At 52.6% G+C, this 17,124-nt stretch overlaps 1 long non-coding RNA gene across 1 annotated transcript in view; it reads right to left on the reverse strand.

Moving 5' to 3' along the window:
- LOC122461863 overlaps positions 1–10,168 on the reverse strand; it is a 28,119-nt gene extending 17,951 nt beyond the window's left edge. The window contains exons 1-2 of the long non-coding RNA XR_006284081.1: positions 9,420–10,168; positions 1,241–1,324 (exon numbers count right to left, since the gene is read on the reverse strand). This is a non-coding gene — a long non-coding RNA (uncharacterized LOC122461863). The remainder of the gene's footprint in view (positions 1–1,240; positions 1,325–9,419) is intronic.
- Between the last annotated feature and the right edge of the window lie 6,956 nt (positions 10,169–17,124).

Raw genomic sequence — 17,124 nt, forward strand, 5'->3', positions numbered from 1 at the left:
AGGATGAACACCCCATCTCAGAACTCTTTCGTGGCCCCCTCCCTTTGTCGGCCAGCCACTGGTGTAACACTGAAACAGTCCGTGAGCCAGTTATTTATGGAGCCCGGGGGCTTCCCCTGAGCAGTCATGCACGTTGCAGCCAGCCTTAGACCTGTGCATGCGATGACACTTCTGATGGTAACAAGACAGGCACTGATTCAAATGCTCCAGCCTTGCCTTTCTATTAACCACAGAAGAAGTTTGTTTCCTCTTTTCTATTTCAAGATCCTGCGAAAGGGCACTGGAACCCCCGTTGTTCAGTGAACTGACAGGGAACGGGTTGATAATCTAGGAGGACTATTAGAAATGAGACCTGCTGCTTTAAACGACAGTCTGCCCAGGCCGGTCACAACACAGGAGCAGGGCCTTAGATAGCAGGTTGCGTCCAAGGCCCACAGATCACTTTACACCCAGCAACAAATGAGACCTCACAACACTCCCGTACTGTGCCGGTCTCATCACCGCTTAGGCTTTGGTCCTAGCCGAAGTCTGGGAGCACGGTCCCTGCGGGAAGGGGACTCTGCACACGGATCTCCACTTTTCTGGATGAAGGGGTGACGGTCAGCCACTTCCCCGGCACTTCTGGAATCCTGAATAAACTCCAGGAGAACATGGGGGAGGGGATGAGGATTGGGGAGGCCCTAAGTGGGAGGACAGAGGGAAGTCCACCCTCCATCCCCCAATCTGGGGCATTAGTGACTTTTCCATTTTGCACTGAGGAGCTTCCCACCCCCGCACCCTTTACAGGCAGGACCCTGGTGGCAGCTGCAGCCAGGGGGTAGGGGACACAGAAGGCCTCCATGGAGGGAAGGGAGCCAGGCCTATGATTCACTCCCAGCTCTGCTCCAGATGGAACAAGGTGGCCCTCTCCATATCCCCCTCCCCAGGTTTAGCTCAGGCGGGAGCGACATGGCTCCAGGCTCACACTCTGACACAGCCGCCACAGAATCCTTAAAGCCCACAAGCTGGCCAGATTCTCAGGTTTACATCTTCATCTGAAAACCAGCATCTGCCGAAGGGGGGAACTCTACTACCAGGCTGGGCGGGATGGGTCTGCACTGACACAGGAAGAGCCGGACTTTGGCACCAGCCCCGTGTCCTCTGGGGTCCTCCGAGGTCCATCCACATACCAGCCCTGGCCTGCTCAACCTGAGAGGGGGTAAAGGACTGCAGCAGAAAGGGCTATGAAATGACAACGTACCTCATGGTGCTTTGCAGAAAGACAGCTGTGTGCTCATTCAGCCAGATGACACTTCAGGGACCACGGATTGGTAGGACAATAACCCTGGAACAGATGGAGAGAGATGTCAGGGTTATTTTTATCAGTGTGCCATCTCCATATATTATACTTTTTTGCTTGAGACATTTCCCCCAAGGGATGTAACAGAAGCAATGGATGCAACACCACAAGCACCAGTAACACCTACCATTACTAGCTCCGTGGCCACAGCCAACGATCAACCTTAAAGGCAGAGGGCCGGGCAAAGCTACTACTGAGACACCCTGTGCGGTAGTGCGGCATTCTGTGTACGTGTCTGTGAATATTCCTGCCTTTCCCACTTCTCCTTCTCTTGGGTCAATGAAAGGGTTGCCAATGGGAGAGAACTGGCCAGCCACGGCCTGGAGATGTAGAGTTGAATGCTCTTCCAGCGAAATCCGTAATTTCAGCTACAATAATCACGGTTTGCATTAAGGCCCCACTCCTCCACCGCGATTCACTCGAGCGGACTTCGGCATCGCTTGGAGCCCGACTGCTTTCAATGACTGAGTCCGCTCAGACCGGTCACAACGCAGGAGCAGGGCCTTGGATAGAAGATCGTGTCCAAGGCCCTCAGATCGCTTTACACCCCATAACAAATGAGACCTCCAGCTCCCTGCGCCGTCACCATCCAGTATAAAAATGGGGTAGGCAGAGTTCTCCTCCTCTTTCCTGCCAGGCCTGGTGCATTTCTAGGCCATTACAGCCATGTTTAGGTAGGGGAAGAGCTGTTACCATTGGCATCAGAAACAAGGTGGGTGAGGTCATACCTTGTATTGGATCAATGTCTGTCTGACCTGAGAGAGACCTGAGGGTGACTCAGAAGCTCGTCTCTCTCACCAACAGATGTTGGTCCAATAAAAGCTATTCTCTCCCCCGCCTTGTCTCTCCAATGTCCTCGGACCGACACGGCTACAACAACACTGCCCACAAGATTTATAGCGGGCATTTCCAGATCATGTCTTAGGTCTAAATGCACCAAAATGAACTAATTCACCCTTTGAGTCTTCCCCTCGGCCTCTGAAAGGAAAGCTCGCAATTGAAGCAGCTCATGTTCACTTAAATATTTCAGCAGAATTCAGATTTGACTGAGGCTTCAGATGATCCTTAAATGGAGCTTTCCATGGGAGTAGGGCTCTGTTCGCCGATGTAGGTATGAAATGAAATTGCCCTGTGTTTTTAAGGCACGCAACTCCCCTATCTGTTCTAGTGCTTGTCTGCTGCCCACCTTCCCCAGAGCAGCGGGGCGCCCCAGCCAGTCCAGCGGGGAGCCCCAGCCAGTCCAGGGGGTCGCCCCAGCCAGTCCAGCGGGGCGCAAGGAAGGAAGGCAGTGCAGCAGGCAGAATGAAGGAGCTGCAGAGAGACGCTCATGAAATATTGATGCGCTCATGAAATACTCCTCTTGCTAGCAACCCAGGGACTGTGCCGGAGCCCCTGACAGCGTGCATGTGGCACCCCTCTTTAAGGAGCGGCAGACACTGCACTTCCACAGAGCTTCCGTCATGGCCAAGGGAAATTATATTAGAAATTGCCTCAAAAATTACCTCTCCACCCCAACATTAAAAGAACGTTAAAAAGGCAAAAGTCAAGCACTCAAAAATTGGGAAATGCCTGAATTATGGTTCCTGTGGCCTGATGACTCCAGAGAGCCGAGCCAAACACACATCATTGATTTGGCACATTAACTCTGACGGGAGGAGGGCTGAGTCTTGACTCTGCCACAGTAGAGACCTGGTCCTGCCTGATATGACCTCGGGCAGCCTCTGTTAGCCCATCTGTAAAATGGGGGAATGATACTTGTCTGCCTCCCAAGGTGGGGGGACGAGGCTGTCGCAGATCTGGTCAAGCTCCCCCTACTAGACATTTGCCCGACTGCCGAGAGGGGATCCGACCCTTAGCTTGCTGGGGCTGAGCAGAGTTGTGCATTGCCCCGGGCATGGGGCCCCTCGCACGCACTCCAGGTGCAGATCTTGTGTCGCACCCCTCTTGATAGCGAGGATTCTGCAGCACAAATGCCTAGGCCCTGAAACTAGTGCTGCCCCCCTCAGCCTCCAAACGGCGCCCGCATGTTCTCCAGATTCCCACCAAAGATGAGAGTCCTCCTGGTATCCAGGTCACCTCCTCTGGGGTCGCAATAGTGAAGCTAACAGATGCAGGGACAGATTTTGCTCAGGATTCTGAAACACGATTGCGCTTGTCTCTCCATGAGCGATGCATGTAGCGATACAAAATAAGCAGCGCACCTGTATGCATCTCGCTGCCTCAGGTTTCTCACCCCCCTGGAGAGTTTTGGGGGCTTGGACAGAGTCCAGAATCCTTCCCCGGAGCTCCTGGCTTCTCTTCGGAATCATGGAGCCTTTCGAGCTCAGCTAGCCGTGCCTTCTGTGACCTGGGCTGGTCCCCCCTTTAAACCAGACCCCACGGCGACAAAAGCATGCCCATCTCTTTCGTTTTCCTACTCCAGGCTTCCTAACGTCTAGGTTAATGACTCTCCGCTGTCCCTGTTCTGGGAGAGACGGGCTCCAGCCCCTGCCAGCGAATGGTGGAGCCCACATTGAGGCCCTCCATGTCATCAGCCGGAAGCCACACATTGTACGGAGTGACTTCCCGGATCGCCAGGTCGGCCGTGCTCAGTATCGGGGTGTGAGGGGCACAGGATTACTGATGCTGGCCAGTGGCAGCGCTGGGGCGAGAACTCCTGGGCTCCTGCTGGCTCCCAGCCCAGCCCTGCTCAGCCTCTCCTCTGCCCAGCCTCCCCTCAGCCCGGGCACCTCTGCCAAGCCCTGGGCAGCTCCGGGTGAGGCCTCTTGCCAGTGGGCCAGGGAGGCTAAGTCCCCCTTGGGGCGCAGTGGGATGGGGGTGGGGCAGAAGGTGGGATTCTGCCCCTCACACATGGTCTGTGGGCCCAGGTGACGGGGGGGAAGCCTGGAGAACCTAGAGGGACTTGCTGGCTCTTGGCAGCCTGTGGGGGAGAGCAGAGAGCTGGGGGCTTGGAGGTGGGGGGGCCTGAGACACCTGGGCTGGGAGCATGCTCAGTGCACTCTGTGGGGATGGAGCATGCTCGTTGCAGACAAAATTTTCCAAGATTTTAGCTGCCTGTCTTGTAACAAGCTCTAACAGAGCATAGGCAAATGGGGGATTTTCCAGAGGCATATAACTCAGCCAAATCTGGGTGGATTTTCACAAGGGCAGCAAAAAGCACCCCCCTGACTGCAGACACCCCTCTGCCAAATATACAGTCCCTCCCCCAAAGCCTGGAGATGCTAAAACTATACAAATAAATAGTGATCCAAATTTTATAACGGGGTAAAAGAAACTATTTTTTCCTAATTTTGTCTCAGAAACAGCTGAAATGGTTTAGCTAAAACCTTCCCAAAAATTCAGTCTGAAACGGACACCCTGCAAGGAAAATTGCAGCCCAGTTTAAAGTTTGGCAAAGTTATAAGCAACTGAAAACAGGTTCTTATAATAGAACACGTTAGGCAGCCTTAACTAGAGGTGGCACCATGAGCTCTACCTGCTTGTTAAAGCTCAGCTCGTTATATGCAGGCCCCCCTCACTCCATGGAGCCAGATTTCCAGAATTAGAGAATCCCACTGCTACGGTAGGCTGTTAGGCTGCCCCAGAGATGCTACAGGCCTGATTCTCTGCTGCCTTGCACTGTGGGTCATCAGGTTCTCCTGTGCACAGGGAGGGTAAAACACTGCCAAATCAAAATATGGCATTGCATCCACTTTGCACCTCTGTAAATGAAAACACGTGGTACCAGGCTGCAGGAAGACCCAGCCAGAGCCCTCTGGCTAAATAACTTCCCAGCCTTTTGCAGAGTGTGGAACTCAGAGCTGAAGTGCATCGATGGACATGACATTAACAGCATGTGGAAGGTTTCAGATAGTCAAGTCACGGTGCAGGGACCCAACAGCTGAAAGTGTGTCCCTCTGGTACCTCTTCTATATCCTTCACTGTTACGACTATGTTAGAGCACCATAAGTGCATTTGCCACGGTGCAAACCTCTCCAGAACATTCTGTGCCCTGCCCTTCCACGAGGAGCTCACAAGACCCAGACCTGCTAACGCATGCTTATCCTCCCCAGCGTCAGCAATTTCAGGGGGACTATTTGCATGAGTGAGGACGACTCGCACAAGTAAAGGATGCAACACTGGCTCTTGATTCAGACTGAGGCTGGGCATTCAGGATCCACAGGAACCCAAATATCTCGATATGTATATTGGTGTGTAGGTTGTCACAGGCTTTTTTAATGCTATTTATGGAAATACTGGGAGGAGATTCCAGCAGCACCATAAAACCCTGAATCTGGCTTTATTTCAGCTTAATAGATGGCTCCATGAAACACTGGAAGGCCTGTGGAAAGCAGAAACAAACACAAATGAACACTTCAAACCCTAGATTTAGATCCAGAACTCCGCAAACCTCCATCGTTGAGATCTAAGCTTTTGGTTAGATGCAGAGCCGACAGTTAACTTCAATTGTAAACCCACAACTTCAGACAAACCCTTCCTAGCTTCCTTTATTTGTTTCCCTTGGGCTATTTTGGGGCAGCAGAGAGTTTGTTACACCTTTGACTCAATGTATATTTAGCGAATGATCATTCCGGGGGAAGAGGGCAGGAGGGGACAAAGAAAGTGTGACATGCCCAAAATGTTCTGTCTCTCACTGTTTTGACCAATTTGTTTTTTCCAATGTGTGTATCCTGGAAACCCCACTGGTGCCGAGAACTCATTGACCAGGGTGCACTGGGGGACACGGCCAGTCCCAGTCACTCCATGCAAGCAACATCAGATCGATAAAGAATGCTGTCACATAAGAGTTTAGCTGGCATTTTAAACAGAGAATGAAGCTAACAGATATCCCAGCCTGCCTCCTCCCCGCCCATTAGCCAATAAGCTGCTGTTGTGCAGATCAGGATGAATGTTCAGGAGTGAAGGTGATGAATTTGGCCTTGTGTTTGTAGGACCAATTTATCCCTGGTGTGACTCCTCTGAAGTCAAACGAGTGCTGCTGGGTGAGGCTCTGGCCCACAGTATATTTAGACGCAGATGAAGAGGTCAGATTACAAAAGAGAAGTGACCCTACCTGCAGGAACAAGCCTCCTTAAGAGGCTCTCCCTTGGAGAACAATCATCTGCAGCGGATTGAAGCGATAGCCTCGTTACATCTTCCTAGGGCTATGTTTAGCGCTCAGAGTTTTCTCATGAAGCCAAGATGAGCAGCGTGCTCTGCTGAATGTCATTGTTCTGCCAGAGCAGGTTTTAGTGAGGTGCGTTTTTTTCTTGTAAGAAATAACTAATTAGACCTGACATTTGAGAGTGTCAGTTTGGGTACCAGAATAGCTCTCTCTCTCTCTATTGCATTACTTGCAAAGATCCTACAAGGAACAACAGGTATAAATATCCATTGAACAGCCTTCTCCAAGACACACAAATGTTCTAGGACAAAGAACACACAAGAAGTAAATAATACCTGCAGTTCCAATAGTCTGTAATGCTGAGCAGAAATGAATGACTGTTACACAAACCGGACAGGGCACTCCAGATCTTGACTAATCTAGTTGTCCGATAAGAAGATAAGAACTCTTAGAAAGGGCCCATTTGCCAATGGATGCTAATTCTTCGTAATACCCCTCTGTGCCTGGAATAACCCTCACATCTCTGCCTCCGGCTATTTCGCTGGCGATAGGGTTCTGTTTTTCTTCTTGCGTTTTGCTCCTCAATAAAAATACTCACAGCAAGGCACTAAGCTAAAGCCACATAGAGACAACGCTTCTGGAAAGGATTCTGATTAACGTTTGAGCATGAAACTTAAAAAAGGAGATCGACCCTTCAAATGTCCTTCCTAAAATAATGGCCGTGTACATACCTGGTTTCCCATCACCTAGGATAGACTCTGGAGAGCATTTATCAGCTCGCCGTACTGCCCCAGGGCAGCAGGCTTTGCTGGCAGAGCAACGCACTGCCATACCCAATGTCTCCCCAGACTTGGACATTCTGTATCATTGAAATATCTTCTACAGCAAAGGAACATCTGCATGATCTGTTATAATCTGCCCCCCACCTTTTGCCACACCCAGGCCCCCCCTCCTCCTGCCACACCCAGGGCTCCCCCTCTCTGCCTCCCGCCACACCCAGGGGCCTCCCCACCTCCCACTGCACCTAGGGCTCCCCCCTCCGCCTCCTGCCACACCGAGCCCACCCCCCACTCCTCCCGCCGCACCCAGGGCTCCCTGCCCCCCCCTTCGCCTCCCTCTGCATCCAATTTACTGGGCTATTTGGAGGACCTGGTCCCAAGTGTGGGGCAGAAGCCAGTAGCAGTCCCCAGTGGTGAACTCATAGGTACAGTGCCAGAAGGACCCACTGGCTAGAGTTAGGGGGCGACATACTCAACACTCAGGGCATCTTGGCCCACCTGTGATGAAAGGGGCCGTAGCCTGGCACCACCTGGCTTGTGGATTAAACCCAGGCCTACCTGTGTCACGAACACTGGTCCTGTCCTGCTCCCTCCTGCCCACCCTGACATGAGCCACTGCCTTCGCGCCACTCTCCCAAACCCAATTCTCCTCCCCCCCGCCACCCCCGAGCAGCCCCTGGCCAGGCGCCCGCTGTGCGGGCTGCCCTCGCAGCCCTGTGAGGGGCATGCCCAGTAGCCCCTATACACCACTGCTGCTAAGATCCACTTCCTGGCTCGTTTTGGGGGGCCAAGGAGACAGGCGCCATTAGCTCCATTCTGATCCCACTGGGACACAGCCTCAGCGCTCTCTGAACGCTAGGGACGAGTTTGGCCAGGAAATTCCCATCCAGACGAGAAACCCTGCCCTCTCCTCCAGGGTCAGGGTCGGCTGATCGGCCGGAGCCAAGGGCTGGGGTTTGGCCCATCTCTGAGTGAGGCCCCATTTTGGAAAATGAATTCCTGCAGACCGGCGATGATGCTGCGTGCTGTGCTTCCCGGGCCGGGCTATTTTAGTCTGGGCTGATTCTGCCACACGCCATAATTACCTCCTGGCGACAGAGACGCTCATCTCGCTTCCAGCAGCGCGCTCTGTAATTAACGCAAACCAAACAGCACCAGCCCATTGTTCCTCGGGCCCGGGCTGTTTCCCTCAGCAACAATGATACACGGCTCAGCTCCTCCCTGCGGGCAGGTGCACACAGCCCATCGCCTCCAGGGCGTGCAGGCGGCCTGCTGGAGACCAGAGGGGCCTTTGCTCTCTGTCTGCAGCCTGGGGAGATGGCAGCCCCCGGCCCCCAGGACAACTCCTGGAGAGAGGGAAACGGGAAGCAGCAGCATCCCAACAGCTGTCTCCCCCTCTTCCCTTCCCCCACCCTGCAGTCACCCTCCTCCCAACTCTCTCCTGAGAAATACCAGGAGCCGGAGCACCTTGGAGCTCGCTGCCCCGGGCCTGATTCTGCACAACGCTGAGGCACCGTTCCAGGCAACCGCACCTGTATTCCCCTCCATGCTGCCTCCTCAAATGTCACCTCTCTTTGGCAGAGACCCGCATCGCTCTCCGGCTGGCCAGGGGTTTTCCAGGCTGCACAGGTCCCTCCCTGCCCTGTGATCTTCTCAGCAAGACAGCGGGCCCACAGCGGCCGGAGCTGCCACACCAGCCTTTCGAAGCAAGCCGCAGCCGGGCCCTCTGCCCCTGTACGGGCCTGGAGCAAGGAAGCAGCAAGCCCTGGCCTAAGGAGCAGACCAGTGGGGAGGTGTTGGGAATCGGCTGATCCAGCGAAGCAGCAGCAGCTAATGACTGGCTCCCTCCATGATTCCCAGCTGGAAGCTACAGTGAGACCCAGCTGTGTGTGCGGGGGGGTCAGGAGAGACAAGCACTCCCCTGAGTGGCAGGCAGACCCTGTGCTGCCCCAAGGTGAAGGGAGGGCTGGGAACCTTGAGCTGAGGGGGTCTGTCCAGGGCAGCACTGTCCCTTTCACTTCTCCCTACGTCTTGCCTTTGTGTGGCAGGAGACTAAACAAGCCTGTGTAGAAGGCAAAGCAGATGGATGCGGTGATTGGTTTGTCCCCAAGGAGGTGGGTCTGCTACGCCAGCACATTTATTCAAGGGTGAAAACGTTATAGAGAAAACATTAAAAACCAGAAAAGAACCTACCCACCTGCTAATAAGTTACCCAAGATCAGCCCAGCTCCGGCAGCTTGTGGGAGTCAGTTCTTCAAACTCCACAGGGCTCTGTCTGCGGGCATAAGTTCATCACAGCCGCCGCTCAGAGCAAGTGCCCCCATGAGTAGGTTATCCTCTCCTCTCTACAGCGTGGGCTCTTCTCTTCAGAAACCAGGCACAAGTAATCAGCCGATGCTGGTCCCCTCCTCAGGGCATAGCTGGAAAAGGCTGGTTTTTCCAAGGACCTCCCCTTAGAGAGTTCCCAGGAAATCCACTCTATGGACATTGTCCCAAAAGACTCTTGTGGTCTGCCACATTGATCAGTGGAGTTCTTTGATTTTCCAGCCCCACAATAATACAGCACGTTCCCATTCAGTACAATGGACCCCAGAGACACTTACATTTAATTCAGTGAAGGTTTCCCAGGGTGCTGCATGAAATCATCATCTGTCATACCGAGGCCCTTCAGCTCCCCTTGACCTCAGTGGGACTTGTGTGTGCTCAGCACCTTATGGGGTCCTGCTGGCTGGCTGGCGGCAGGATCAGGCCCATGTCAGCAATCTTATAGCGATTGCTCCTGTGGCCAGCATAGCCTGCAGCCTGTTTGACATGCAGGGTTTTCAAGGATTCAGTCGTTATCTATCCCCAGCCAGTGGCCGGAGAAAACGCACCACCCCCCCTGGCACGGACACCACTCAGAGTTCTGCCACGGAATTCAGCAGGAGCAGGACCCAGCCTTCCAGAACCAGCCCCACAGCCCTTCTCCCACCCACAGCTTTTAACCACCCCCCTTTCTGAGCCAAGCTCTTCCCAGCCACGCCTCAGGCCTCAATGCCTGGCAAAGGCTGGGGAGGGCTGAGTCCAGGGAGGGACATGGCCCAGCTTGCTCTGGCCTCCCAGACAAATCAGCCAACACGTCACCGTGGATTGGGAGCTGCCTTTTTCTGTGTTGTCAGACGGCACTGGCAATGGCCTAATGAAAGAAAAGGTTTTACAATTTGCAGCCAACTCCCTGTTCTCCATGCGACCACTGGTGACTATTATCCCATGACTCCAATCACCCTGCCCCGGTCTGCCTGCTGACATGAGACCCAGGCATCCTGACTGCCTTGTTCTTTGCTGAGGGCACATCCACGTTTGTTTTCTAATGCAGGGGGTTGATTTTGTTTATGTTCCTGGCCTTTCACCCTGAAAGATCCCCGACACGTCACAGACTGGGGCCAATCCTGACGACGTTACTCGCGTAAGCAGCCCCATTTCAGTCTCCAACAACCAAACTCTGTCAGTCCGCAGGGTCTGAGGTTTTGGCTTTTACGTAGGCTGACAGAGGATGCTAAATGAACTGCCGTCCAGTGAATAAACTGACCTTATTCTGCCCTTGCAACCTCATGCTGCCTAGTCATCTCACTCCTCCTCGGCTCCTTGTAGCATTCCTGTGCGGCCAGCTCATCCGCCCCACTGCCACTATACACAAACATCCACCCACCGTGTGTCTCCTGCCCTGGAGGGCGTATTGCCGTGCTGAAAGGGGAGCTGCACAGGGAGAAGGAACTGGGCTCACGCCCTCTTAGCTTCTGCGGGACGCAGAAAGACGGGCAGGCTGGCTTTTTCTTAAAGAGGAAAAAATGCAGGGGAGGTTGTGCTGCTTTTTACATGGCCAGGCTCCAGTTGCAGGAGGGGGTCGCGGTCTCCTCCGGACGGCTGGCAGTGGCCCCTGCTGGGGATCCAGGAAGGATTACAGGCTGGGTCAGGAGCTAAGAAGGGCACTCACGCAGTGCTTTGCAGGGCAGGGGATTTCCAGCCCCAGGGTCTGCAGAAAATCTGGTTTTGGCTTGTGTTTGGCCTGTTTTCTCACTCCTGCAGAGTCAGGTGCCTGCGAATGCTGGGGTCCCTGGCAGGACAGGCTCAGGAACAGGAGCCAATCACAGTTTGAAAACTCTCTAAGCCCGTTCTGAAATAGTGTCCCGTGTTGAAGTCTGGGGCCTTAGCAAACCCTGGCACAGTGCAGTGCTGGGCGGCCCGGGGTAGAGAGTTTTCTTTGGCCCCGGTGTTGTTTGGGATGACCTGCATAACTCAGGAGTGGCGGAGCCATGACTGCGTTATGCAGGTCACCCCAAGTGAGTGCCAATAAAAACTGTTCCCCACACCCCACCGTCATGTACGCTCTGTCTCCCCTGGCCAGATACCCACGGGGTTTGCTATCCCAGCCGGGGGAGAGCGGTGGGGTGGCGCTTTCTAATGAGCAGATTCTTCTGCATAACTAGCACAATCTCTCTGCCCCAAAGGCACCCGGTCGCACACACCGGCACCCTGGGAAACAGTTGGCTAAGGGGGCCTGTGAAATACTGGGTAGCATGTAACGCTCATCTCTTCTCCCTACATAGCCATCCGGCCTCCTCCCTAGATGAAAGTTGCCTCCATTAAGACTGTTTGGGGGGTTGTTTTTTTAATAATGCTGGTTTTGGCTGATGCCCAAGGGCTGGAAAATGGGATGATTACATTGTATTACATATCGGAGACCAACCAGCAACAACAGAGAAAGGGCAGCCAGGAGACCGTCTGTTTTCCAGCACAAGCTAATGGAAGAGAATTAGACTGCCAGATAGGGAGTTTGACTCATCTTGACATATATTTAAAGAACCGTAGCATTCGCTTTGCTGCCTTCCAATTGGGAGGTTGTGGCCTCACACTGTATTTAGTACAGAATACAACGTATTCGTCATTTCCATTCGGGGGTGGGGGCTGTCACAAAATACTTTAGCCACTTTTTAATACAGTTCTTATCAGCTTGCACTCATTCTACCCAATCAGATCCTCTCCCCTGCCTGGTGTGCTCTGTGACTGATAGTGTAATAACACTAAACACTTCAACAGAACCTTGCATCTGAAGATCTTAAAGCTCCTTTTAATTTAAACATTAGTTTTTACAACCTCCCTCGCAGGCAGGCAAATATCATTACACCCATTTTTCGGAGGGCTCCATCAACTTGAAATGGTCATTCTGAAGTCTAAATCCTGAAGCCAATTTCACAAAATGTTCAAAATCGTTGCAAGGCCCCACACCTGCCACTTCTCCCCTGCCACTTTTTGTGGGTTTACATTACGTTTTGTTCTCTCCTGTTGCCGTGTGAAGGACCCATACGAAGGACAGGGAAAACTGACTATGCCTGAATCCTGCCAACGTTGCTGCATGTGAGTAACTTTCCTCACACATATTAAGTGTGTGCAGTCAGGCCCTAACTTATTTGACAGGGGAAACAGAGGCTGGCAATGCCCAGTCAGCAAACAGGGGAAGAAACAGAAACAAGTATTTATTTTTGTCTCCTCTCTTTCAATTACAGGCATCGTAGGCAGCATTTGGAAAATTATATGGGTAAAAATAATTCAGACAAATGTGTAATTTGTCAGTTGACTTGCCAAAGGCTGCACATGGAGTGAGTGGCAGAAACAGAAACAGCCTCCAGGCGGGCTGGTTCTTAGTCACAGGCTCTAGCCAGTAGATGAAAACCTATAAACCACATTGTTACATCATGCCCGTTGGACAGGATTGCTATCCTTTCTGTCACTATATCATTTGAGAGGGCTGTTTCCTGGCCAGTCGATTATGTGGTGTCTGCTACAGCCAAGCTCAGTTAGTGACAGATAGATGTCAGTTTTCTTGTCCAACCCAGACTCACTGTCGAGAATGGCCGCACGTACTGAGGGCTGCTGAGAAGCCAGTCAGACCAAACCTGTCATTGACCCTATCCATCCAGCCCGAGGTGGATGGCCGGAGAAGCTGTTTATGCCAGTGGCTAACAGGGATGCTTGACAGGTAAATTCACAAACATCTGCTCCCCATTTGGAGCACCAGTGACCCAGCCATCCAGGCTTCACTTTCCCTTTGCAGTGGGGCCCCTGGGAAGCCATGCCTGGGATGCTCGCTGTATCTCCAAGGGAAATATAAGGGACCGGTGGGCTCCCTTTGCAGCCCACACACAGAAGCAGCATCAAGGCCCGAGTCACCAGCTGGGATTGTGGAGGTGTTTGCAAGTGCGGCGATTGTTACTTGAGCCAGGCTCTGATTCCTGACAGACCTGCTACAGCCCAAGCAGAGACTGGTCACGTGCCCCCCTGTCCCCCCCAGCCTGTCCAAATGCCTCACCTCAGACCTGTAGGGACCAACAGAGTCCAACCTCCGTGCCCCTTTCAGTCCTTGGCTTCTTGCCGAGGCTGAGAACAAGTGTGCAAATGAGCTGGTGGTGTGTGTGGCCGGGGGCACCTGTCCCATCAAAACTGCTCAGAGACCACCAGTGTTTGGTCACAGTGCTGGGCTGTATAAACCCTGCAGCAGCCTGGAAGGGGTTAAGAAGCTGCTCTGGGCTGGAGTAGCCCACCCCCGCCCCGCTGCACCTGCCAGTCACACCAGGCATGGAGCAATTTAAAAGGCGGAAACTCAGTAGTTCAGTAGTGGGCAGCTCTGGGAGGGGAGCAGTGCCGGGCGTCCCAGCTCCCAGGAGGAGGCCCGTGCCCTGGCCTAAACAAAATTCCACCTCCCTTGACGCCACGGAAGGCTGTAGCCTATAATTGTGCTGGACAGCCAGCAGACTTCGTTGAACGAGGACCCACCCAGGGCCCTGCTGAGGGAAGAGAAGCCAGGGTCCTGGATGGAACTATCTGCGTGCGTCTTTCTCTTTTGTTTATTTTCTTGTGCTGCTCCTGAGTTGTTGGTTTTCCCCTCAGGACTCTGACCGGGGGCGAAGAGGGGGGAACCAGAAGGGCTCAGCACAGGGCTGAGAACTTGTCACTGCCAGAGGGCTACAGCGCACACCCGCTGAAGCACCAGGGCTGGAGCGTCACAAACCAAAGGGCAGGCTGTGTAAGGCTCGGCTCCCTGGCAGTCACTAATGATCTAAGCCCGTGCAGACTCCTGGCTGAGACAGGAATAGCCTCCTAGCCCTGTGACTATTTCCAGTACTTGGAGCCCTCTGCTCGGCCCAGGCCGTACAAGTGTCACCCAAGGGGCTAGGTACATTCTTTTCATTGGCTTAGAGAGACTTGCAAATTAGCACACGCACAGTGGACTCCAACGCTCCCCGGGCTGTACGTGCACGTGCACAGCAAAGTAACGAGCCGCTCCGGCTGTTATATGACCCAGGTCTAGAGAAAGGGGCCAGCTCTTCCTTTCCTCCCCCTGCCCTTCTTCCCTCCCCTGTGTTCCAGGGATGCTCCTTCAAACCTGCTGTGTGGGAAACACACCCACCTCCTCCCAATGCCCTCCTCATTCCAACTCACTCCCACTCAGGCTGCCTCAGACCAGAGGAGGAGTACAGCAAATCCACACACAGAGAGTTCGTTTCTTTGCTCCAGTCACAAGTGAGGTTTTAATAAATCCGGTTAAAATGCTGTAACGAGCTGGTTTTCGCATAGGCAAAACAACAAACTGGGGCCTTCTGTCTAGTGCAAACGACTCCCATGCACACACGGGGCCTGTTCCTGCTCCCAGTGAAAGCAGATCAGAGGGAGCCCCTTCACCCAGGTCAATGTGAACTGGGTCCTGCCTCTGGTGCTGCTAGCCTTGCAGAGAGGATTTTCTTCCCCAGCGGTAGCAGTGCCCAGGAGGTGATTAAACGGGTTCCCTATTGCTGCAGGTACACAAGCTGCTCTTCGGAAGGGAGAGGCACGGGTGGCGCTGGTGGCCTGCAACGCACTGAAGCAAACACAGATGATGTAAAAGTAAACATGCCTTTATCATTTCCTGCAGTTGGTGTTTGGATGGAGGGTAAATCAGACTATTAACGAGCGCTCTTCAACGAGCATTCCTCAGTACAGACCTAATAAGAAACAGATCCTCCTTATAACTTTAACAGGGCAAAGCCCATCTTTTTTCTCTCCTCTTTCAGGCTGTGGAGGAGGGGTGGGGGGCCGGAGATGAATATATTTATGGGGTGTCCTTTGTTTATTTCCTGATTTGCCATTGACAGGACAGGTGCCCCCAGCAGAGGACGAGCGCCTACGGTTATGGTTAAGAAATTTGGAATAAATAAATACAAAATGATTCTCCCTGGTTTTTCACTTCATGCCCCACGAATCTCTTCCAGCAGTGGTGTCCTTCCTGGGGGAGCGAGATTGGAAGCGGAGCTTCCCATGTCAGATTTCAAAGAGACATTCTCAAAAGTATGCGGATGCCCTTGTAATTCAGAGCCTCCCTTGACAGCAGCAGTCAGGAGTGAAGGGCCCACAAATTCCTCCCAGGATTCCCTAGTTTTTAAACAGTTTCACCCCAGATTTCTCTCTCTGGAAGTACGGTCCAAGCCCTGCAGTCCTCACTCAGGCAGCACTCTGAGGAAATTAAATGGGGAAGTTTTGCCTGACTAAGGGCTGCAGGATTGGGCCTTAAGGGGTATGTAGCTCCAAATAATCTTACCCAATTATGTTCAAATACCTTTAAAAATCATTTAAATTAGTTGCATATTGGACAATCCATCTAGAGTGACCAGACATCAAAAGTGAATAATCGGGACAGGGGGTGGAAATAAGCTCCTATGTAAGACAAAGCCCCAAATATCGTGACTGTCCCTATGAAATCGGGACATCTGGTCACCTTAAATCAATCAGAATGCACTGTCCCTTAGCGAATGAAACTTGTTCAACTACCACATCTCATGCCTGGGGCCAGTCTCCTCCTCTCTCTCATTAAAAATCATCTCTTCCTGTACAAACAAGGCTCACCAGATCTCCTTCGTAGGACGGGCTCATTTCAAGGCCCTTTTAAAAACCGCTCACTAGTGCGGCTAAGGATTTTGCACTGTGTTTTAACCAGGTATTAATAGTCTCACAGGCTGGTTCCTGGCACAAGGATTTCGGACTGTACCTAGCAGTTTACGGGCACAGACGCTGCCAGCCTGCTCCTCTAATCTCTGGCTTTTCTGCATTTGTGTCAGTTAGGGCACATCTGAAGAAGGGGTTTTTTTACCCACGAAAGCTTATGCCCAAATAAATCTGTTAGTCTTTAAGGTGCCACCGAACTCCTCGGTAGTTAGGGCACAGTCACTGTGGAAAATATTTATACATAGGAAATGTCTTACTAATTAACCTCTTCACTGATACCTTCACTCTGGGACAAAGGACACCGGGAAGATCTCTCCTACCTTGGGATCCTGCTGCTTACAAACACATTTACAGTAAAAAATAACCCAGCAGTCCTGGAGGGATCTGGCTAATTGACTTCACTGCTTATCTCCTGGTAGGTTACGAAATCTGCAAGGGTTGAGGGATCAGGGAGGGATCGCAGCAGCCTGCTGCTTTGGAAGTACTCACCACAGTTTGCAACTGGAGCCCAAACAAGGGACAGCTGTGTGGAATTTACAATGGAAAACCATTCTGCAAGCTCAGGGGAAGTTACCCAGGCCACCTGGACACTTGCCCAGGTTAGCATTGCTGACCATTTAGAGCTCCACGTTGGTTCCTCTGATCTGTTAGACCCCTGTGGGTTGGAGCATCCTGCTAAGCTGCCCCTCCCATCCCCAGCCTGGTGAGTTTAGGAGGGGACACAGCAGCAAACACGGATAAAGTGCCTCCCACATACAACAGATTGATGCCAGCCAGAGTGACAAGTCTTCAAACAAGCTAGAAACATCTCTTAGACCTTCTGCATTAAAGCAATCAGGAGACGCCACCTTTGCAGATACCAGACCATATACACATTCCCATTATTAGTG

The sequence above is a fragment of the Chelonia mydas genome, chromosome 9, assembly GCF_015237465.2.
Source record: "Chelonia mydas isolate rCheMyd1 chromosome 9, rCheMyd1.pri.v2, whole genome shotgun sequence".
In the NCBI taxonomy this organism is placed as follows: Eukaryota; Metazoa; Chordata; order Testudines; family Cheloniidae; genus Chelonia; species Chelonia mydas.